Below are 25,483 nucleotides of genomic sequence, written 5' to 3'. Positions count from 1 at the left end.
TTCCTCAGAATTTTCAACAAAATTGGAAGTGTTTTGTCCAGAAGATTTGTTGCGGTTTGTACGTTTTCCTAATGTGATTGCTCTATTTTTAGCCAGAGTAAAACAAGGAAAACAACCTGGAGTTGACTTTATTTTGAAGTTATCATGCCATGATTTAACTGCACCGATTTCCTCAGAAATTTCCACAAACTTGGAAGTGTTTTGTCCAGAGGATTAGTCGCGATTTGTACGTTTTAATAATGTCCTCATTCTATTTTTGGCCAAAAGTAAAACAAAGAAAACAACCTGGAGTTGACTTTATTTTGAAGTTATCATGCCATGATTCAACAGCACTGATTTCCTCAGAATTTTAAACAAACTAAGTGTTTTGTCCAGAGGATTCGTTGTGATTTGTACGTTTTCATAATGTGATTATTCTATTTTTGACCAAAGTAAAACAAAGAAAAAAAACGGACTTTATTTTTAAGTTATCATGCCATAATTGCACCGATTTCCTCAGATTTTTCAACAAACTTGGAAGTGTTTTGCCCAGAGGATTAGTCGCGATTTGTACATTTTCATAACGTGATTTTTCTATTTTTAGCCAAAGTAAAACAAAGAAAACAACCTGAAGTTGACTTTATTTTGAAGTTATCATGCCATGATTTACTGCACCGATTTCCTCCGAATTTTCCACAAACTTGGAAGTGTTTTGTCCAAACGATTAGTTGCGATTTGTTCGTTTTCATAATGTGCTTGTTCTATTTTTGGCCAAAAGTAAAACAAAGAAAACAACCTAGAGTTGACTTTATTTTTCAGTTATCATGCCATAATTGCACCGATTTCCTCAGAATTTTCAACAAACTTGAAAGTGTTTTGTCCAGAGGATTCGTTGCGGTTTGTATGTTTTCCTAATGTGATTAATCTATTTTTGGCCAAAGTAAAACAAAGAAAACAACCTGAAGTTGACTTTATTTTGAAGTTATGATGCCATGATTCAACAGCACTGATTTCCTCAGAATTTTCAACAAACTAAGTGTTTTGTCCAGAGGATTTGTTGTGATTTGTACGTTTTCATAATGTAATTGTTCTATTTTTGGCCTAAGTAAAACAAAGAAAAAAATAATTTATTTTGAAGTTATTATGCCATGATTGCACCGATTTCCTCAGAATTTTCAACAAACTTGGAAGTGTTTTGCCCAGAGGATTAGTCGCGATTTGTACGTTTTCATAACGTGATTAATCTATTTTTAGCCAAAGTAAAACAAAGAAAACAACCTGAAGTTGACTTTATTTTTAAGTTATCATGCCATGATTTACTGCACCGATTTCCTACGAATTTTCCACAAACTTGGAATTGTTTTGTCCAGAAGATTAGTCGCGATTTGTACGTTTTCATAACGTGATTGTTCTATTTTTAGCCAAAGTAAAACAAAGAAAACAACCTGAAGTTGACTTTATTTTTAAGTTATCATGCCATGATTTTATCATTACGGCCCTGAGCTAAAATGAGTTTGACACCCCTGCAGTAGTCTAACATGTTGACCTTTAGTAAATAACTTTACTTTTTTTTTTTATATGGAAAATGTAATTTTTTGAAAAATTCTGTTGCAAAACTGTACCAGGAGTTGCAGCATAGTGTTATTATGAGACGGTCCACAGCATTGGTTATCATCCTCCATTGCTTTTTCTGCACCCACTGTGTATTTGTCTGCATGCGAGATGCTGAACGCAGGCTTATTATTCTAAACAAACCGACTCCGATGAGTCCCCATATCACCACAGATGCACACACAAACACACACACACACAGACACACACACAGAATCAAATAGACTGTAATGCTGTTACCACAGGAACAAATATTGCCAGCTCACACAGCTGATGAAATAGTCGGTGTTTACCTTTCCTCCAAATGTCCCGTTAATTCCTGCATGTGGGGTTATGTGCGTGAAGTGTGCGCCCTCGAATAAACACGCCGTGGCGGAGAACACCATTTTGACTCGCACATAATCAAACAAGTGCATACAGAAAGGACACCGCGGCTAATGTGATTTTCCCATGCTATCAACTGTTTGGCCCATAAATAATAAAAAAATATAAAAAATAAAAACCCAAGGACATGTTCCTTCATGGAGACACTGACGGATATTTCATGTTGCAGAATAATTCAGCACATTGGGGATTGGATACTTGATATTCTTGCCAAAGATATCAGCGCCGCCATAAATCTCATGTTCTTCTTACAAAATTGTCCGGCGGAATGAAGGTATAGGACACGCCGAAATATGTGCCAATTATCACGGACATGCAATTCCCATTTTTATGACCTGTCAACATTTGCTTTTGAAAATAAGCGAAAATATAAATAAAATAAAGGGAAAATTACGGAAAATGAGGGAAATTATTCTCCGACTGCCTACTGCAGGGGTGCTCATTACGTCGATCGCGAGCTACCGGTCGATCGCGGAGGGTGTGTCAGTCGATCACCAGCCAGGCATTAAAAAAATAGTCCTAAAAATGAGCGATCATAAATCTTCACGATGACGTCACTTTCGTCACTTGATTGACATTCACGGCACCCGAGGGTCTTCTGAGATGACGCTGGCTGCTGCCAGCTCATTAAAATTACCGACAGGAAGGCGAGAAACACTTTATTTCGACAGACCCTGGCGCCGTACCTGTCGTCAAAACTCCAAAGACCGACTGCACAGTTGCACAGTTGCGCTAACAAAATAAGAGTGTCAGAAAGCTGGCGTGCACAAGCTAGCAAGCTACGGAGTTTGCCGACAATGTATTTCTTGTAAAGTGTATACAAAGGAGTACGGAAGCTGGACAAATAAGATGCCAAAAACCAACCACTTTCATGTGGTATTGGACAGAAAGGAGGACTTTTTTTCTCCTCCATTCGAAAATGCCGATGTTATCAGCACCACTGTCTGATTCCTATCAATGCAAGTCATCAGAATCAGGTAATACACCAACTTATATTCTTGTCTTCATGAAAGAAAGGAATCTATATGTGTTAAACATGCTTGTATTATCTTTAAACACCTTTAACTTGTTAACAATATTAACTATATGTGTTAAACATGCTTGTATTATCATTAAACACCTTTAACTTGTTAACAATATTAACTATATGTGTTAAACATGCTTGTATTATCTTTAAACACCTTTAACTTATTAACAATATTAATTATATGCGTCAAACATGCTTGTATTATCATTAAACACCTTTAACTTGTTAACAATATTAACTATATGTATTATACATTCTTGTATTATCATTAAACACCTTTAATTTGTTAACAATATTAACTATATGAGTTAAACATGCTTGTATTATCTTTAAACACCTTTAACTTATTACCAATATTAACTATATGTGTTAAACATGCTTGTATTATCTTTAAACACCTTTAACTTGTTAACAATATTAACTATACGTATTAAACATTCTTGTATTATCATTAAACACCTTTAATTTATTAACAATATTAACTATGTGTTAAACATGCTTGTATTATCATTAAACACCTTTAACGTGTTAACAATATTAACTATAAGTGTTAAACATGCTTGTATTATCTTTAAACACCTTTAATTTGTTAATAATATTAACTATATGTGTTAAACATGCTTGTATTATCTTTAAACACCTTTAACTTGTTAACAATATTAACTATACGTATTAAACATTCTTGTATTATCATTAAACACCTTTAATTTATTAACAATATTAACTATGTGTTAAACATGCTTGTATTATCATTAAACACCTTTAACGTGTTAACAATATTAACTATAAGTGTTAAACATGCTTGTATTATCTTTAAACACCTTTAATTTGTTAATAATATTAACTATATGTGTTAAACATGCTTGTATTATCTTTAAACACCTTTAACTTGTTAACAATATTAACTATATGTATTAAACATACTTGTATTATCATTAAACACCTTTAACTTCTTAACAAAAACATATATTTCATAAATAAGTAAATATAAATTATATATATGAATGACTTGATCAATTGAAAAGTAGCTCGCCTGCAGAAAAAGTGTGAGCACCCCTGGTCTACTGTGTTTGTTTTACCGGCGTGCTTTTATTTTGAAGGATTGACGTTATTGGCTACTGCAGTGTTTTTCAACCACTATGCACACTAGTGTGCCATGAGATACAGTCTGGTGTGCCGTGGGAAATTATGTCATTTTACCTATATGGCTAAAATATTTTTTGCAAACCAGTAATAATAGTCTGCAAATGATGTGTTGTTGTTGTTGAGTGTCGGTGCTGTCTAGAGCTCGGCAGAGTAACCGTGTAATACTCTTCCATATCAGTAGGTGGCAGCCGGTAGCTATTTGCTTTGTAGCTGTCGGAAACAGCGGGAGACAGCGCGCAAGTATAAAGGTGTCTAATGCTTAAACCAAAAATAAACAAAAGGTGAGTGCCCCTAAGAAAAGGCATTGAAGCTTAGGGAAGGCTATGCAGAATGAAACTAAAAGTGAACTGGCTACAAAGTAAACAAAAACAGAATGCTGGACGACAGCAAAGACTTACTGTGGAGCAAAGACGGCGTCCACAATGTACATCCGAACATGACATGACAATCAACAATGTCCTCACAAAGAAGGATAAAAACAACTGAAATATTCTTGATTGCTAAAACAAAGTAGATGCGGGAAATATCGCTCAAAGGAAGACATGAAACTGCTACAGGAAAATACCAACAACAACAAAAAACGCCACCAAAATAGGAGCGCAAGAAGTAAAACACTACACACAAGAAAACATCGAAAAAGTCCAAATAAGTCAGGGTGTGATGTGACAGGTGGTGACAGTACACCTACTTTGAGACAAGAGCTATAGTCATGCATGCTTGGTTATGCTTTAAAGTCATATCCAATAACGACTTTTTACTGTCAACTGAGTTTTGTTTTTTTATGATTTCTGCTGGTGGTGTGCCTCCGCATTTTTTCAACGCAAAAAATGTGCCTTGGCTCAAAAAAGGTTGAAAAAACCCTGGATGTGTTGCTGTGAAAAAATTATTTTTTTATTTTTTAATATGAAATTTACAAGAAAAATACGTATGTTTCTGTTATGGTTTACCAGAGGGGAGATGACGGCAAAGGCACCAGGGGGCAGTAATGTTCAATAATGTATTTTATATATAGTCAATATATATAATGATAATAATAAACAATACTAACTAATAAACTACACTAAGAAAATGGAGAGTGTCAAAACCCAAGAGTGTGTGTGTGTGTGAGGCTATGCGTGTAGTTAGCTGAGGTGTGTGTTACCAAGTGTTTAGAGCGAAGGAACGAGGCAGTCCATGGGGCAGGCAGGTGGTCCAGGGCAGGAGAAGAGTGACAATGTCCGTGTCCAGGCGAGGGTCAAGGATCGAGGAAGGCAGTCCAATGTCCACAGGGGGAAAACAACGGAAGACTCGGGAAGGAAGGTACACCATTGAGAACTAAGTTCCAGCCAGGATCCTTGGGTCTACTGGTCTTTTATTCAGCTCCCTCTCATCAGGTCCAGGTGCACAGATTGCTGATTGTCTCCGGCTGTTTTTTAATGGTGTCTTAGAATATTGTACGTTCCTTTTTCCCTACGCTTTGAATCATGCGGCTTATTAAACGGTGTGGCTAATTTATGGATTTTTTTCCCCGCCAAGTGCCATCAACAAAATTCGTAAATTTCAATGTGGGTCCTCGGAATAGCTTATTTACACGGCTGAATGCAAGACATTGTGCTAAACTTTGGTTCTTTTCTTCGACAAGTTCAAAACACGCAAGAAAGTGCGGCATTATCATCTGCCGCAATCGTCATGATCGCTTTAGGGAAGAAAAAAAACGATTCAGTGAGATTTTTCTCATTTCCAGCGTGAAACAAAGCCAAGGACCTTGGGTTAGCGAGCTCATAAAGAGAAGGTGAATAGCCTGAGACGATCAAACATCACTTTTAAACGCCATCACCCGGCACATGGAGGCGAGTTCACGGCATTTTCAGACTGCTATGTTTGAAGCAAAGTGAGTGTTATTCTGTTGCACACGTAGCATTTAGTAGGCTCTTAGCGTTAGCCAAGCTAGCTGCAGGCTATAGTATTTTCTAAAACAAAAACATGTTGTCTGTTTACTTTTAGTCATGGTTAAGCACATTGTCAGGTTCAAACACTGATGACATATATTAAACAAGACAAGAAGCAAGGAATTAAACAAAGACAGAATTCAATTTGGCTCAATTGAGGAGAAACGTCTGAGCTGTACTCTTGCACAGTGTCCCACCACGCTCTGACGAAAGATTGTACGCCTCCTCTTTTATTTGGACTTTCCCTGATTACATGGCAACAGCTGTTTCTAAAGGAAGGGGGTCGTAAACAGCTGTTGCCTTTGGTCAAAAAACAGTTCAAAGAAAAGGTGCCTGGAGGGGGGTCAGGCCCTGCTTCTTCTCCGCTTTGTAGATCTCGGGTCAGGACAAAATATTCCTGTGGATTACAATACATCAAAGAAACCTGCACCTTCATGTCGCTTCCCATCCCACACAGTGGACTTTTACAAGCCATTTGATTGGTAAGATCAAAGACTGCTTTTGTCTTCTCGCCGGGAACTCATGGCAACATAAAGTTTTGTGATAACTTAGATACAATTATTTTGACACACATTTTCGTAAAAGTAGCTCAGTATTCAAAGTATTTAGAAGTATTTAAAAGGCTACTGGATGTGTTGCTGCAAAAAAGAGGATTTTTTTATTTTTTTATTATGAAATTTACAGGAAAAATACATAAAAAGCTGGCAGCTTAGCTGCCAGAATTGTTGTGTTAAATGTACAAAGTTTTTTACAACATTATATTGTAAATGGAAAAATAGTAAAAGTTTTTTTATTTTTTATTCTGGCAACTTAGCTGCCAGTTTTTCTACCGTAAAAACAAATGTATTGTTTTTCCTTTTATAGTAATACACGGTTAAAACAAGATTTTACAGTAAAAATTTGGCAGCTCAGTCAACAGAATTTTAAAGCAAAAAAATGTTAGGTTTTTTTTTCAATTTACAGTAATATGCTGGAAAAAAAACACCATAAAATTAATTGCAATTTTAATTAATTTGATGAGTAGTTTGCTGTAAAAATCATAAGTCAAGCAGATATTTAAGTATTTATTTTTATTTAGAATTTGGCGGACGCCAAGAAAGATGAATGTGATGACGAAGATACCTACCTGGACGGTGTTCCTGATTTGTTTTCAGACCCTGGTGGAGAAAATTATGTTGAACTCTTGAGTGTAAACATAATTTGCCCCTAGGGAAATGAACTATTAACTGAAAGTCGCAAGAAGAAGTTATTAGGGATAAGAAGATTCTGGGGAAGTTATGTGATAAACAGGAGGGAAATGTTAGAATAATTATGTATATATTATCACAATAACTTTAGTACAGTTTATTATCATACAAAAGTATGATAATATACTGTAATATTTGTTGCAACATTGGATACTATTAAAGTTTAAAAGGAATTTAAAAAGCAGTATATATATTTTTTCGGTCAAAATGAAAAAAATCCATTATATTTAGTGAGAAAATATTAAGTACTTTATTGACATATATCAATTCCAGGTGTTTGCGGGCCAGATCTGGCCCTTGAGCTTTGAGTTTGACACCTGTGTGTTTGAGCTACACTAAAAAGGAAACATTTGGATAAACATACACCATGAGAGTGAATTTATAAACATTATATTCAAGGAAAAGAATAAAGCGGGATCCTAATGACCAAAAGGTGATCTTTTATTCAACAATTGTACCCACACACGTCATGCCGCTGTCAGTCAGCTTAATCAATGCTGATCGTTCCTTCAAAGTCATCAGACTTTGATTCCTTCCAATTAGCATCCTTAAAAACGCGAAGAAGGTTGCCAGGTTTTACGCATGAAACGCAAACATACATTTTCACTTCAGCCCTTCACTTCTACGACACATGCAGAGACGTGCCAGTTAGTTAATGATGTTGCATCAATTAGGGGCGAATCAATGGGAGAGATGGCCAGAAGCCACGGGCCTATTTACTTAAACGATGATGACACTTTTGACGGATTAAGATGATTTATTCCTTCTCCAACACCAAGAACCCGCCAGTGCTGGAGGAGTCCTGAAAGGGACGAGAATGTTAGCGAAACAAGCTGTCAGCTTTGGCGAAAAGCAAAAGTGTGTTGACAGCCCCAAATGTGTCTATAGTAATAAGCGGCTGACATTTGGCAGCGGTAAAATAAGCTGTACTTATTTGTTAATTAGTCATGAATATTAACAACAACTTAAAAAAAAAAAGTCAAAGTCCTGCATGGATCATCAGATCAGTTTCAGACTTAACACCTCCATCCATCCATCCATTTTCTACCCCTGTCCCTTTTGGGGTAGCGGGGGGTGCTGGAGCTTATCTCAGCTGCATTCGGGCAGTAGGCGGGGTACACCCTGGACAAGTCGCCACCTCATCGCAGGGCCAACACAGATAGACTTTTTATCTCTTAATTTTGATTTTAACTCATAAATTCAACTTTATCTCATAATTCCACCTGTTTGTTAATTTTAACTTTTTATCTCATAATTTTGACTTTTTATCTCATAATAATGACTTTACCTCATAATTTTGACTTTTTATTTCACAATTTTGACTTTTTATGTCATAATTTTGCCTTTTTTTTCTCATAATTTTGCCTTTTTATCTCATAATTGTGACTTTTTATCTCATAACTGACTTTTTTATCTCATAACTGACTTTTTAGCTAATTCATTTTGTGAATTTTTATCTCATAATTGTGACTTTTTATCTCATAATTTCGACTTTAACTCATAATTTCAATTTTATCTCATAAATCCGCCTGCTTGTTAATTTTAACTTTTTATCTCATAACTTAGACTTTTTAGCTCATAATTATGACTTTACCTCATAATGTTGACTTTTTATCTCACAAATTTGACTTTTTATCTCATAATTGTGACTTTTTATCTCATAATTTTGCCTTTTTATCTCATAATTTTGCCTTTTTATCTGATAATTTTGCCTTTTTTTCTCATAATTTTGCCTTTTTATCTCATAATTGTGACTTTTTATCTCATAACTGACTTTTAATCTCATAACTGACTTTTTAGCTAATTAATTTTGTGACTTTTTACCTCATAATTATGACTTTACCTCACATGTTTGACTTTATCTCACAATTTTGACTTTTTATCTCATAATTGTGACTTTTTATCTCATAATTGTGACTTTTTATCTCATAATTTTGCCTTTTTATCACATAATTTTGCCTTTTTATTTCATAATTGTGACTTTTTATCTCATAATTTTGCCTTTTTTTCTAAAAATGTTGACTTTTTATCTCCTAATTGTGACTTTTTATCTCATAACTGACTTTTTTTTTATCTCATAACTGACTTTTTAGCTCATTCATTTTGTGAATTTGTATCTCATAATTGTGACTTTTTATCTCATAATTTCGACTTTAACTCATAGTTTCAACTTTAACTCATAATTCCGCCTATTTGTTAATTTTAACATTTTATCTCATAACTTAGACTTTTTAGCTCATAATTATGACTTTACCTCATAATTTTGACTTTTTATCTTACAATTTTGACTTTTTATCTCATAATTGTGACTTTTTATCTCATAATTGTGACTTTTTATCTCATAATTTTGCCTTTTTATCTCAGAATTGTGCCTTTTTATCTCATAATTTTGCCTTTTTTTTCTCATAATTTTGCCTTTTTATCTCATAATTGTGACTTTATATCTCATAATTTTGCCTTGCAATGTTAATATTTGGTTACATGTCCCTTGGCAAGTTTCACTGCAATAAGGCACATTTGGTAGCCATCCACAAGCTTCTGGCAAGCTTCTGGTTGAATTTTTGACCACTCCTCCTGACATAATTGGTGCAGTTCAGCTAAATTTGTTGATTTTCTGACATGGACTTGTTTCTTCAGCATTGTCCACACGGTAAGGCCATTTTAAAACCTTAATTCCAGCCTGATTTAGCCATTCCTTTACCACTTTTGACGTGTGTTTGGGGTCATTGTCCTGTTGGAACACCCAACTGTGCCCAAGACCCAACCTCCGGGCTGATGATTTTAGGTTGTCCTGAAGAATTTGGAGGTAATCCTCCTTTTTCATTGTCCCATTTACTCTCTGTAAAGCACCAGTTCCATTGGCAGCAAAACAGACCCAGAGCATTATACTACTACCACCATGCTTGACGGTAGGTGTGGTGTTCCCGGGATTAAAGGCCTCACCTTTTCTCCTCCAAACACATTGCTGGGTATTGTGGCCAAACAGCTCAATTTTTGTTTCATCTGACCACAGAACTTTCCTCCAGAAGGTCGTATCTTTGTCCATGTGATGTCAGATGAAACAAAAATTGAGCAGAACACCCAGGAACACTATACCTACCATCAAGCATGGTGGTGGTAGTATTATGCTCTTGGTCTGTTTTGCCGCCATTGGAACTGGTGCTTTAAATGTAAATGGGACAATGAAAAATTAGGATTACTTCCAAATTCTTAAGGAAAACCTACAAAAAAAAAAAAAAATGTAGCTGAACTGCACCAATTTTGTCAGGAGGAATAGTCAAATATCATCCCAGGGGCCTTGACTTTGACACCCCTGCTATAGGGAAAGCTTAGCATAAAACCCAAAAAGCAAACAAATGGCGAAGCTTAGCTCAGGAATCAAATAAGGTAACACTCGTAACTTGTTGCAGGGAATAAGTAGCTCTCTGATTAGTGCCCAGGAGCAGGTGAGCGTCCCGACCACTAGCCAGAGGCAGGTGAAACTAATCAGCACCCATGGCAACCATGCTGCTGAAACAGAAATAAGGTAGTCAAAAACTAAACAAAACATGATCCGAGCAACAAATCATAACACCCTCAATCCATTCCTTACCGCTTGTCCCTTTCAAAGTGTTAATCGTAGTTAGTGTTTACGTTTTATTAGGGTTGTTCTCCAAAAAAAAAAAAAAAAAACATGGCGCCAGTCTTGCAAAAAGCAGTTTTCCCTTTTCACTGATCATTATGAACCTACTCCAATCATTACCCAAATACATAAAAGAAATTGACTCGTTGCTGCCTCTCGGAAAAGAGCAGACAATAAAGCTGACACTAATAATCGAAAGCATAACATTCAATTATTGGAACAAAAGATAGCGAGCATACGTACATTATTTTTTTCTACCTCCCCTCCCTATTTCTCCTAATTTCCTTTTTTTTTCTTTTTTTTTTATCACACCTGCCGTTTGCATTATCAGATATTCCTGCAGACTGCTGTTATTGTCTGAAGTGCCTTTAATACCGGGGACTCATTACCCATTGCCAAAGTTATTGCGGCGTGCCAGTCTCCTCAAAAGCAGGAAATGTGACTGAAAACACGAAATTGGACTTTAATGAGTTCAATCCCCGTGTGCGTTATGTTTATGATGCGTATCCCACGGTGAATACATCGCGTGAATCACGGGGAAGTTTTTCTGAAGATCTGTGCCTTTTGGCGCAGAAAAAATTAAAAAAAAAACACACACAACAGAAGGAAGTTGAAAACAGCTTTTTTTAATTGGACATCCAAGTGGCCCTCTTGTCTTTAGCAAAGAGTTACATTGCAGAGATGTTGTCGTGTTCGGGATCTCGGAGGCGAATGCTGAGGTTCACGGCCCGGGCATGGTGACGCTGATGCAACACTCCGGCGGATTGTTTGTTTGAAATCCACACCAGGACTCGTTTTCACAAGGACACGCCTCGTTGACACGCTCACACGCCCGTCAAGCAGCCGTGAGAGCTGACTTAGCAGCCATTTAGCAGCGGAGGAAAAACGGCCCCTGTCATGATGAAGTACCTCGACCTGGCACGTTCAGTCGCAGGTCAGAGGGCAACACGCACATTGATATGCAGCGTCCATCGCCCCAGGTATTGATCGTGCAACTGCGAGTGTTTGTGTGTGAGACCACGTCATACTTGCCAACCTTGAGACCTCCGATTTCGGGAGGTGGGGGTTGGGGGGGGGCGTGGTTGGGGGCGTGGCTAAGAGGGGAGGAGTATATTTACAGCTACAATTCACCAAGTCAAGTATTTCATATATATATATATATATATATATATATATATATATATATATATATATATATATACATCAGTGACGTGCGGTGAGGTTGATGGCTGGTGAGGCACTGACTTCATCACAGTCAGATTTACAAACATATGAACCCTAAAGAGTATCTTATTCACCATTTGATTGGCAGCAGTTAACGGGTTATGTTTAAAAGCTCATACCAGCATTCTTCCCTGCTTGGCACTCAGCATCAAGGGTTGGAATTGGGGGTTATTAAATCACCAAAAATGATTCCCGGGCGCGGCGCTGCTGCTGCCCACTGCTCCCCTCACCTCCCAGGAGGTGATCAAGGGGATGGGTCAAATGCAGAGGACAAATTTCATTACACCTAGTGTGTGTGTGACAATCATTGGTACTTTAACTTAACTTTAACTTTATACATACAAACTATAGCACAAAAAAAAGCACATTTAATTAAAAAAAAAACGTTATTATGGTCTTTCCTTTACTTATAAAATAAGTCCATGAGCCGCTGTTGTGCTGGATTAATGCACCCCCTGACGAGAGTGTTATATCAACTAAAGCCCTCACTTAAACTTTCCACGTGCAAGATTGAATCTATTTAAAAAAGTGTAACCGAGGGTTTATAAATGTCGCCTATACTGTATGAAACTACAAAATAACAAACACGGAGGCTCCAGTTTACACGAGGACCACTTTATTTACCTTCTTTCAAAAACTTCCGCTCCACTCCAACGTGTCATCACTTCCGCTCTTAGCGCCTTCTAAATGAGAGCTCAAGGCATATACTGTATAACAGCGCATAACAGGAACTTAACATCACAAAGAGGAAAGCCCATAAAAATAGGTTACAAAAGTTATTTAATAAGAAGCCAAAAAGTGCAAAAACAATAATGTTCGTGTTGGAGGAGTTGTGAATTAGGTACACCTGCAGACTGCAATGTTGTGGCCCTGCAGTCATTCACAATTCCTCCAACATGAACATTATTGTTTTTGCACTTTTTGGCTTCTTATGAAATAACTTTTTTAAATAGATTCAATCTTGCACGTGGAAAGTTTAAGTGTGGGCTTTAGTTGATATAACACTCCCGTCAGGGGTTGCCGTGCATTCTACAGCGGGGGTGCAGGAGGCGAGCCTCAGTCAGTGCGTCTTTTGCAGCCGTTTTATGATCGCTCAGCACAAGAAATACGTTACACACATACAGTTGTTGACAAAATACACTGTACATTATATACCTCAGCTAACTAAACTATGGAAATGTATAATATAATTCATATAGCAATACGGTCTCACTGCACAGCAGGCCAGCGTTTAGCCGAGTCCGCAATCCATGGTGAGGCACTGAGTGACGTGCCTCAACTGGCTGCTGTTCACCGCACCGTCTCTTCTCAGTATTTGAACGGCAAATGTGAAAATTCAGCGATTTTAAATAAAAATAATCTAAAACGGGTGAAGTTAAATGGAAAATAACTTTATAGTATAATCACTGGATACATATAACAATTTAATTAAAAAAAAATATTTTTACATTTTTTTTCTTTCCATGATGGCAGGTGAGGCCCCGCCTCACCTGCTTCTAGTGACTGCACGTCACTGTCTTATATATATATATATATATATATATATATATATATATATATATATATATATATATATATATATATATATATATATATATATATATATATATATATATATATATATATATGTATATATACATATATAGTTATATATATATATATATATATATATATATATATATATATATATATATATATATATATATATATATATTTATTAGAAATACTTGACTTTCAGTGAATTCTAGCTATATATATATATATTTATTTTATTATATATATATATATATATATATATATATATATATATATATATATATATATATATATATATATATATATATATATATATATATGTGTATGTATGTATGTATGTATATATATATATAAATAAAAAATACTTGAATTTCAGTGTTCATTTATTTACACATATACACACACATAACACTCATCTACTCATTGTTGAGTTAAGGGTTGAATTGTCCATCCTTGTTCTATTCTCCGTCACTATTTTTCGAACCATGCTGAACACCCTTTCGCATGTAACCAGAAAGGTTTCGAGTACCACCAAAAAAACTGAATCTCTGAAGACAGTATAAAAATCTGTGTTAAAGGTGTACAAATTTTGTTTGTATAATAAGCATGTTATTGTTTACAAATGAGGGTTAAGAGTTCATTACTAAAAAAAAAAAAAAAAAAGAATGTGGCTTAAGTACAGTTTTTTAATTGAGCTGCTGGTTGGGTTGTTTATTTCTTTTCAGTAACTTCTACATTTCTAAAAGGGGAGGAATGTAATAGAATTATCTATGTTTGTCTGTTGCCATCTCCTGGTGAATGTTGGCTATAGCGCACTGGGGTTACTTTTTGGTTGGCCAAAGATTTACGTGGTGTTGCGCACCTGACGTCAAGTGTGTGAGTCTGTTCTGAAGTCTACAGTAAAGAGACGTACTTCATCACCTCACCTGGTTATTGCCTCCAACTCAATATATTACAACAACATTGCTGTTTACGGCAGACGAACTGCTTTACGGTAGAATAAAACATGACTGCTGTTGTTGTGTGTTGTTACCGCGCTGGGAGGACATTAATGAAACTGCCTAACAATAAACCCACATAAGAAACCAAGAACTCGCCCTCGATCATTCTACAGTTATAACGCTGTTTATATTGTGGAAAAGCAGACGTGAATACAGGCTGTTGACACGTCACTCAGGTCCGCATGGAGCTGGAGGGGGCGTGGCTTCCAGCTCCGCCTGAATTTCGGGAGATTTTCGGGAGAAAATTTGTCCCGGGAGGTTTTCGGGAGATGCGCTGAATTTCGGGAGTCTCCCGGAAAATCCGGGAGGGTTGGCAAGTATGGACCACGTGCGTGGAAGGTGGAATCATTCCCATACTTGCCAACCCTCCCGATTTTCCCGGGAGACTCCCGAATTTCAGTGCCCCTCCCGAAAATCTCCCGGGGCAACCATTCTCAACAATATTGGGGGCGTGCCTTAAAGGCACTGCCTTTAGCGTCCTCGCTCACCTGAAGAGGAGACTATTATATATATGTGTCCGTTATCCATAGGTTTGTACAAACCCCGTTTCCATATGAGTTGGGAAATTGTGTTTGATGTAAATATAAACGGAATACAATGATTTGCAAATCATTTTCAACCCATATTCAGTTGAATATGCTACAAAGACAACATATTTGATGTTTTTTTTTTGCAAATAATCATTAACTTTAGAATTTGATGCCAGCAACACGTGACAAAGAAGTTGGGAAAGGTGGCAATAAATACTGATAAAGTTGAGGAATGCTCATCAAACACTTATTTGGAACATCCCACAGGTGTGCAGGCTAATTGGGAACAGGTGGGTGCCATGATTGGGTATAAAAACAGCTTCCCAAAAAATGCTCAGTCTTTCACAAGAAAGGATGGGGCGAGGTACACCCCTTTGTCCACAACTGCGGTATGAATTGTTTTAGTTATATTGTAAAACAAATTGTGGAAGTAGAGAAACAGGTCTGTAGTTTGTAAACTGTGAACGATAGACGGAACATTTTTTTTTAATTTTTGCGTATTTCCATTATGACTGACTGATTGATTGATTGAGACATTTATTTGTAGATTGCACAGTACAGTACATATTCCGTACAATTGACCACTAAATGGTAACACCCGAATTTTAAGTCGGGGTCCACGTTAATAATCAATTCATGGTAAAAGCAACAGATTGTATTGGCCGGGAATCGGACCCGGATCTCCCGTGTGGCAGGCGAGAATTCTACTACTGAACCAACAATGCCTGATCTGATAACATGGTCAGAGTGCAGAAGCACTACTATGATGTCAGTCTTCGGAAATAGCCCAAAGTATTAAGAGTGGACTAATTTGTGACATTTTTGGATGTTTAGACCAGTGTTTTTCAACCACTGTGCCGCGGCACACTAGTGTGCCGTGAGATACAGTCTGGTGTGCCGTGGGAGATGATCTAATTTCACCTATTTATATAGGTGAGTTTAGCTCGGTTGGTAGAGTGGCCGTGCCATCAACTTGAGGGTTGCAGGTTCGATCCCCGCTTCCGCCATCCTAGTCACTGCCGTTGTGTCCTTGGGCAAGACACTTTACCCACCTGCTCCCAGTGCCACCCACACTGGTTTAAATGTAACTTAGATATTGGGTTTTCACTATGTAAAGCGCTTTGAGTCACTCGAGAAAAGCGCTATATAAATATAATTCACTTCACTTCACTTCACTATTTGGGTTAAAAATGTTTTTTGCAAACCAGTAATCCGCAAATAATGTGTTGTTGTTGAGTGTCTGTGCTGTCTGGAGATCGGCAGACTTACCACGTTATACTCTTCCATATCAGTAGGTGGCAGCAGGTAGCTAATTGCATCGTAGATGTCGGAAACAGCGGGAGGCAGCGTGCAGGTAAAAAAGGTGTCTAATGCTTAAACCAAAAATAAACAAAAGGTGAGTGCCCCTAAGAAAAGGCATTGAAGCTTAGGGAAGGCTATGCAGAACGAAACTAAAACTGAACTGGCTACAAAGTAAACAAAAACAGAATGCTGGACGACTGCAAAGACTTACTGTGGAGCAAAGACGGCGTCCGCAAAGTACATCCGAACATGACACTACCATCAACAATGTCCCCACAAAGAAGGATAAAAACAACTGAAATATTCTTGATTGCTAAAACAAAGTAGGTGTGGGGAATAGCGGTCAAGGAAGACATGAAACTGCTACAGGAAAATACCAAAAAAAGAGAAAAAGCCACCAAAATAGGAGCGCAAGACAAGAAGTAAAACACTACACACAAGAAAACAGCAAAAAAGTCCAAATAAGTCAGGGTGTGATGTGACAGGTGGTGACAGTATACCTACTTTGAGACAAGAGCTATATTGATGCACGCTTAGTTATGCTTTAAAGTCATATCCAACAATTGCAACAATGACTTTGTATTGTCAATATCGGCTGCTGAGTTTCAGTTTTTAATTATTTCTGCTGGTGGTGTGCCTCCGCATTTTTTCAATGGAAAACATGTGCCTCGGCTCAAAAAACACTGGTTTAGACGGTATTTTCACATACTTTGCGGATTGTAAATACAATTGGATATGGATTCATTGATACAATGAAACACAATTAAGCATATACAGGTAAAAGCCAGTAAATTAGAATATTTTGAAAAACTTGATTTATTTCAGTAATTGCATTCAAAAGGTGTAACTTGTACATTATATTTATTCATTGCACACAGACTGATGCATTCAAATGTTTATTTCATTTAATTTTGATGATTTGAAGTGGCAACAAATGAAAATCCAAAATTCCGTGTGTCACAAAATTAGAATATTACTTAAGGCTAATACAAAAAAGGGATTTTTAGAAATGTTGGCCAACTGAAAAGTATGAAAATGAAAAATATGAGCATGTACAATACTCAATACTTGGTTGGAGCTCCTTTTGCCTCAATTACTGCGTTAATGCGACGTGGCATGGAGTCGATGAGTTTCTGGCACTGCCCAGGTTGCTCTGATAGTGGCCATGAAGTGCTCTAAAACTTGCTGGTAGACGGCTGCGTTGACCCTGGATCTCAGGAAACAGAGTGGACCGACACCAGCAGATGACATGGCACCCCAAACCATCACCCAACCATGCAAATTTTGCATTTCCTTTGGAAATCGAGGTCCCAGAGTCTGGAGGAAGACAGGAGAGGCACAGGATCCACGTTGCCTGAAGTCTAGTGTAAAGTTTCCACCATCAGTGATGGTTTGGGGTGCCATGTCATCTGCTGGTGTCGGTCCACTCTGTTTCCTGAGATCCAGGGTCAACGCAGCCGTCTACCAGCAAGTTTTAGAGCACTTCATGCTTCCTGCTGCTGACCTGCTCTATGGAGATGGAGCTTTCAAGTTCCAACAGGACTTGGCGCCTGCACACAGCGCAAAATCTACCCGTGCCTGGTTTACGGACCATGGTATTTCTGTTCTAAATTGGCCCGCCAACTCCCCTGACCTTAGCCCCATAGAAAATCTGTGGGGTATTGTGAAAAGGAAGATGCAGAATGCCAGACCCAAAAACGCAGAAGAGTTGAAGGCCACTATCAGGGCAACCTGGGCTCTCATAACACCTGAGCAGTGCCAGAAACTCATCGACTCCATGCCACGCCGCATTAACGCAGTAATTGAGGCAAAAGGAGCTCCAACCAAGTATTGAGTATTGTACATGCTCATATTTTTCATTTTCATACTTTTCAGTTGGCCAACATTTCTAAAAATCCCTTTTTTGTATTAGCCTTAAGTAATATTCTAATTTTGTGACACACGGAATTTTGGATTTTCATTTGTTGCCACTTCAAATCATCAAAATTAAATGAAATAAACATTTGAATGCATCAGTCTGTGTGCAATGAATAAATATAATGTACAAGTTACACCTTTTGAATGCAATTACTGAAATAAATCAAGTTTTTCAAAATATTCTAATTTACTGGCTTTTACCTGTATAAAGTCAACTTATTTTTCCACTCTACTGGTACTTTAAAACTTTGAATGGAATCAGGAGAACCACAATATAAGACCTGGTTCCCATTAATGCCCAACCCTATTTACTCTACATTTCAATGATGTGGAATTCGTCAATCTAAGTCTTCAGTCTTCAGTCTTCAGCACACATTGGAGTGAGCCAAATAAGTTTATGGCCTTTTTCTCAATTCTACTGTTGGGAAGCTAACCAGAGCTAAACAGTCAACTACAGTATAGACAGCAAGGACATTAGATACAAATAAAGATGAATACATTTTCTGTCCGTGGTGAAACTGATTTATGAAAATACATATGTTGGTGTGGACATTCCTATAGCAACTCGAATGTATGAAGATTTGTGTCATCAGTTCATCGGAGCATAAAGCTGCCGTGGACATAAGCCATTACACGTTTGTCGTTCCTCACTCAAGGTAGATATCTTGTTTCATGACAAATTCATCTTCCTGTCACTTTAAACCAACGTCTACATGCAGCTATTCCGTCAGTGTGCTGCTATTCTGAGCTGGCCCCTTCTTGTGCGATGGCTCCCTTCTCTGGCAGTCTAAAAGCATCGCTCTAAAATATTATGGATTTTCAAATACCGTATTTTCCGCACTATAAGGCGCACCGGATTATTAGCCGCACCTTCTATGAATTACATATTTCATAATTTTGTCCACCAATAAGCCGCCCCGGACTATAAGCCGCGCCTACGCTGCGCTAAAGTGAATGTCAAAAAAAACGCTGCGCTAAAGTGAATGTCAAAAAAACAGTCAGATAGTTCAGTCAAACTTTAATAATATATTGAAAACCAGCGTTCTAACAACTCTGTCCCAAAATGTACGCAAATGTGCAATCACAAACATAGTAAAATTCAAAATGGTGTAGAGCAATAAATAGCAACATAATGTTGCTCGAACGTTAATGTCACAACACACAAAATAAACATAGCGCTCACCTTCTGAAGTTATTCTTCATTCGTAAATCCTTCGAATTCTTCGTCTTCGGTGTCCGAATTGAAAAGTTGCGCAAGCGTGGGATCCAAAAATGGCCGGCTCCGCCTCGTCGAAGTCATCGGATTCAGTGTCGCTGTTGTTGTGCAGCAGTTCTGTGAATCCTGCCTTCCGGAAAGCTCGGACCACAGTTGTGACCGAAACTATCTGCCCAGGCATTTACGATCCACTGGCAGATGTTGGCGTATGTCGACCGGCGCTATCTGCCCGTCTTAGTGAAGGTGTGTTCGCCTTCGGAGCTGTGTGAAAAAAGCCACCCGGCCTCTTCGCGTAAACTTCCCTTAACCACTCGCTCATCTTTTCTTCATCCATCCATCCCTTCGAGTTAGCTTTTATGATGACGCCGGCTGGAAAGGTCTCTTTTGGATGGGTGGAAGTTAGCATGGCAAGCTAGAACCACAGTGAAGGATGACTCCTCATTCCCTGTGGTGCGAATATTCACCGTACGTGCTCCCGTTCCACAGTGCAGTTCACAGGAATATCAGTTGCTGTGAAATACGGTAGTAATCCGTGTGCGGATGGAGAGATTGCGTCTTTTTATGATCCGGATCCTTGTCGCGTAGTAGGAGCCATTTTGTGGTCTTTACAGATGTAAACAGGAAATGAAACGTACGGTGATATCCGCGCGTTTTTTCTTCTTCTTCCGGGGGCGGGTGAAGCGCTTCCTGTTCTATGGGGGCGGGTGCTTTCCTTGGCGGTTGCTTGCGTAGAAGAAGAAGCGCTTCCTGTTCTACCGGGAAAAAAGATGGCGGCTGTTTACCGAAGTTGCGAGATCGAAACTTTATGAAAATTAATCGTAATAAAGCGCACCGGGTTATAAGGCGCACTGTTAGCTTTTGAGAAAATTTGTGGTTTTTAGGTGCGCCTTATAGTGCGGAAAATACGGTACGTTATTTTTAGGGTCACATTTCCAGAAAAGCCAAGGACAAATGGACTGATCTTCTCTCTTCGTTATTCTGTTATTTGGTAAATTCCTGCAGGGGAAATAAATACTATTTATTTTGTCAGAGTCATGGTATAAAACAGGGCTATTCAACTACATAATAAAGAGAGTTTCAAGAGCCCAAGGTCTCAGGGGCCGCACATCAAAATTGTGGATATTTCTTTAGAAAGTGCCTCCGCGGGTTATATTCCTTTGAGACTGTGTTTACTTATTTACAAAGTAAACACATCAGCTTTCACACAGCACGGTCAATAAATGCATTAGTCTGCCCTTGCTACTTGTTTCCAGCGTGTGCAGCTAGACAGATAGTTAACAGCACGAAGAAACAGAAGCCAAGTTTTGTTGATTGGTGTTCCTACTTTTTTATTATTTTTCTTCCTCGATTTTATTTATTCATAAAACTTCCTTTATTTAGGTTTGTAAGACTGAAAATATAAATATGACACAAGTGTGAATTTACATAAATAATGTCCATTGTGTATGTAAAATAGATGGTTTAGTGCAGAGGCGTCAAAAGTACAAATATGCTAAGTATAAAAATTAGCCGAAATTTTTGAATGGAAGAAACCGCTGTTTTAAATGTGTCCACTAGATGTCACAATAGCAATTATTTGTATCTTTGTATATTATGCTACAAAAAAATAAAAATAATAAACCACATGATGATGCAAACTACATAAATAACACCCTGTCATTTAATTTTGATATAATTTTTTTTATCTTGATAGATTGAAAATTAACACCAATGAGTTGACTGATGAACATTGTCACATCATTTATTCCGAAAGCATAAATAACGACAAAAAAAAAGATAGAATACTATTAACCGCAAGATGTAAGTGTAAACAAAAAAATTGATTTGTACATTTTCAGAATGTGCTTATTCTATTTTCAAACAAAGAAAACAATCTGAAGTTGCCTTTATTTTTAAGTTATCGTGCCGTGATTTTACCAGTCTGGCCAACTTGGGAGTAGATTTTTCTCAATGTGGCCCCTGATCTAAAATGAGTTTGACACCCCAGGTTTAGAGTTAATAGACACAGCAAACATTGCGCACATGACTTAACACAATTAAACACAATTAAACCTTAATGTAGGTGTATCAGCGCTACATGCATTTACCCAGTTTTAATCGCAAGAGGTAAACAGCAAAAAAAAAACATGACCACGACCAAAATATATCACAAAGTCAGCAATTTTTAATACAATCAAACTTTGTTGTCCATTTGCTGTTAAGTCCGATTTTTGAGATTTATTTTTAATTTATTTTTTTTCAGGGTCGATTGTGCCATCTTCTTCTACTCACCCACTGCTGGTTAATTGTGACACGTATATGCTGTTGCCCCCTGCTGGGTGGTGGGAGTACTGCATACATGAGCAACCCTGTTTTGAATGGTTTCATCAAGCCTATTTGGGTGTTGTTCGGCGGCCCAAATTAAAAGCCTGGTATTAAAAAAATAGCCCTGTCAATACAACAGGACCACTATGCTGTAGGGCTGGAATGATTCATCGATTAATCAAGCTTATATTCATATTCTGTTGCTTTGATTATTCATTTAATGAGTGCCACTAATGAAAATGTATCAAATCTGGACCGCATGGAGTGCTAGGAACTTTGAATATGTTGTATGTTTACATAGTGTCTGCATGATTATTTATTTTATTTTATTTTTTTAATGTATGTATTAGTACACACCTTTAAAGTGCAGTTATTAAAAAAAGTATGAAGGTTGAGCAAACAGAATAATTTTGAATTATTTCAACAATTTCCCCAAAAATATGCATTGAGGTTAAAATCAAGTGTAATTTATCCGATTACTCAATTAATAAATCCAAAAATTGATTCATTCCTCGATTACTATACAGTGCCAACCACTATATTTATAGTCCGATCGTTAGGGAGAGAGATTTGAACCAATACGGTACCAATACCCGGTACCTAGGAATCGATACCAGTACTCAACGGTCCAAATTGTCGGCAATTTTTGTGTGTGTTAATAAATAATTGTTTTAGGTAATAAAATATTTTTTTGTATTGCAACATTTATAAATGAGCCGATTATGATAACTGCTGTCCAGTTGTTATAGCTTGTATAATTATTATCATATTGTCATTTGCAAGTATGACATCAAGTTGCAAGTCCAGGACGTTAGATGGCAATAATTAATGTACAGCTTATGCTGTGTTGTTTTTGTTGCGCCCTAAAAAGTGTTAACATTGTAAGTATTGTACATATTACACACCAGCTTTTTGATTGTAACGTGCATCTTTTAGTTGTAGTTTTTACCAACAAATTTAGAGGTGTTGAAATCGCCGTGTAAAATCCATAATGCTAATGCTAACGAGAGATGATAATAATGATAATGATAATATCGGACTGCCGATATTATCGGCCGGTAAATGCTTTAAAATGCAATGTCGGAAATTATCGGTATCGGTTTCAAAAAGTAAAATTGATGACTTTTTAAAACGCCTCTGTACGGACTGGTACACGGACGTAGGGAAAAGTACACACATAAGTGAATGCAAGGCATGCTTGGTCAACAGCCATACAGGTCACACTGAGGGTGGCCGTATAAACAACTTTAACACTGTTACAAATATGCACCACACTGTGAACCCACACCAAACAAGAATGACAAACACATTTCGGGAGAACATCCGCACCGTAACACAACATAAACACAACAGAACAAATACCCAGAACCCCTTGCAGCACTAACTCTTCCAGGACACTACAATATACACATCCCGCCCCCTTCAACCCAGCCCATCTCAACCTCCTCATGCTCTCGCAGGGAGAGCATGTCCCAAATTCCAAGCTGCTGTTTTGAGGCATGTTAAAAAAAATAATGCACTTTGTGACTTCAATAATAAATATGGCAGTGCCATGTTGGCATTTTTTTCCATAACTTGAGTTGATTTATTTTGGAAAACCTTGTTACATTGTTTCATGCATCCAGCGGGGCATCACAACAAAATTAGGCATAATAATGTGTTAATTCCACGACTGTATATATCGGTATCGGTTGATATCGGAATCGGTAATTAAGAGTTGGACAATATCGGAATATCGGATATCGGTAAAAAAAAGCCATTATCGGACATCTCTAATGCTAATCGATAGCATGTCAATGGCAAAGCCAATGTAGCATCAATGTTTGTAAAAGTGGAACCTTACTTTACTTACGTTGGATTTTACTTGAATCTGTGCCTTTTAGGACCAGGGAGGATTAAACCGGCGCCAAAAAGAGTACTCATCCCTATTGGTTATTAAGAAAAATTAAGAAAAAGAGCTGAATAATTGGCTTTTTTGTGTACACTACTGAATTGGGGTCTTATGGCCACTTATGTGGACACTTAAACTGTCATCTGGTGGTGACAGAAGAGTATAACATACAATGGAATTTGGAAAAAAAAAAAGTAAAATTAAAAATTAGCATGTCACTACACATAAAGTACACATTTGTGTACTTATGGACTAAGTACATCATATGAAAAGATGATTTTTAGTTTTTATTTTAATTAGGGTCCAATAAGCCCAAATAGCAAAGAGAAAAAGAAAAAAAAGCAAGTAAACAAACAGCTTGGGCCTTAAGAGGTTAAAAGCATTTTTACCTGCATTGCCTGCAGTCTCTGCATCTTGGGGTCACGCTGTAGGCATCTCTGCCAGAGCGTAACATTTGTCCTTTGCTTCCGTGGTTCAACTCCACCAGCAAGCGTGACACACGACCCCTTAAAAGTGTAAAGACCCGCCTAAAAAAAAAACTCAGGTTGTGACCTCAACCCAACGAGGTGTGCAGGAGAAATGCTTCTAGAAAGAGCCAGTGGGGGGAAAAAAAAACACTCATGCTGATACATAATTGTCCACGTGGAATTGAGCCTGTCAGCGGTTTCCCACATCAGCACGTTCCCTTTTTCCTGCTGCGTCACGACACTTCCAGCTTCGCAGAGCTCAATCTTCTCTCTCATTAAAAAAAATAAACACTTGGGCCCGACAGTCAGCATAAACACGTCAATTGCTCAAATTCATTGTTTGCGAGCGGATTGATTTCTCCCTCCTCTGAACACGCGTAGAAAGTGGGGAGAATGCATATATGTTTATGAGTTCTTTCTTTATTCATAGTCATGTTTATATCACCTAGTACTTTTCCTTTGTATATTCTGCATACCAGTTTGTCTTTGTCTTCATAGGTCTGTTTAGTGTCTTAGACATTTGAAATGTGAATACATCCCCCCTTCTTGCCTTATCAGTGTTGGGACAGGGAGAGGCATCCCTTTTCTGTGGGGGACGGGGGACGGGGGGACGGTGGTCCTTCTTACTCAGCATATATGTCATCGAAAGAACTTGGGATTGACCAGTAATTTATATTCCCTGGGAGGAAGAGCTGGTCGACGCAAGAAAAGTCACATTTGCTTTTCCTTCCATGTCAAGAATTCCTCCGTCTGGTTCCCAAAGCACGGCGGAAAAAAGTACCCGGAACCGATCAATAGGCGGACGAGATGATGAGAAGAAGTATTGCTAAAGGTTTTCAAGTGACTGCCTCGAGTTGCCAATATGAATGTATTGGTATGGGCTGATCTCCTGAAATTTCAGTAAAACTTGATAATATTCCTATTCTGTCATGATGGTCCTTCTTACTCAGCATATATGTCATCGAAAGAATTTGGGATTGACCAGTAATTTATATTCCCTGGGAGGAAGAGCTGGTCGACGCAAGAAAAGTCACATTTGCTTTTCCTTCCATGTCAAGAATTCCTCCGTCTGGTTCCCAAAGCACGGCAGAAAAAAGTACCCGGAACCGATCAATAGGCGGACGAGATGACGAGAAAGAGTATTGCTAAAG

This window comes from Nerophis lumbriciformis, linkage group LG30 (assembly GCF_033978685.3).
Source record: "Nerophis lumbriciformis linkage group LG30, RoL_Nlum_v2.1, whole genome shotgun sequence".
NCBI lineage: Eukaryota > Metazoa > Chordata > Actinopteri > Syngnathiformes > Syngnathidae > Nerophis > Nerophis lumbriciformis.
This window is presented reverse-complemented; position numbering follows the sequence as displayed.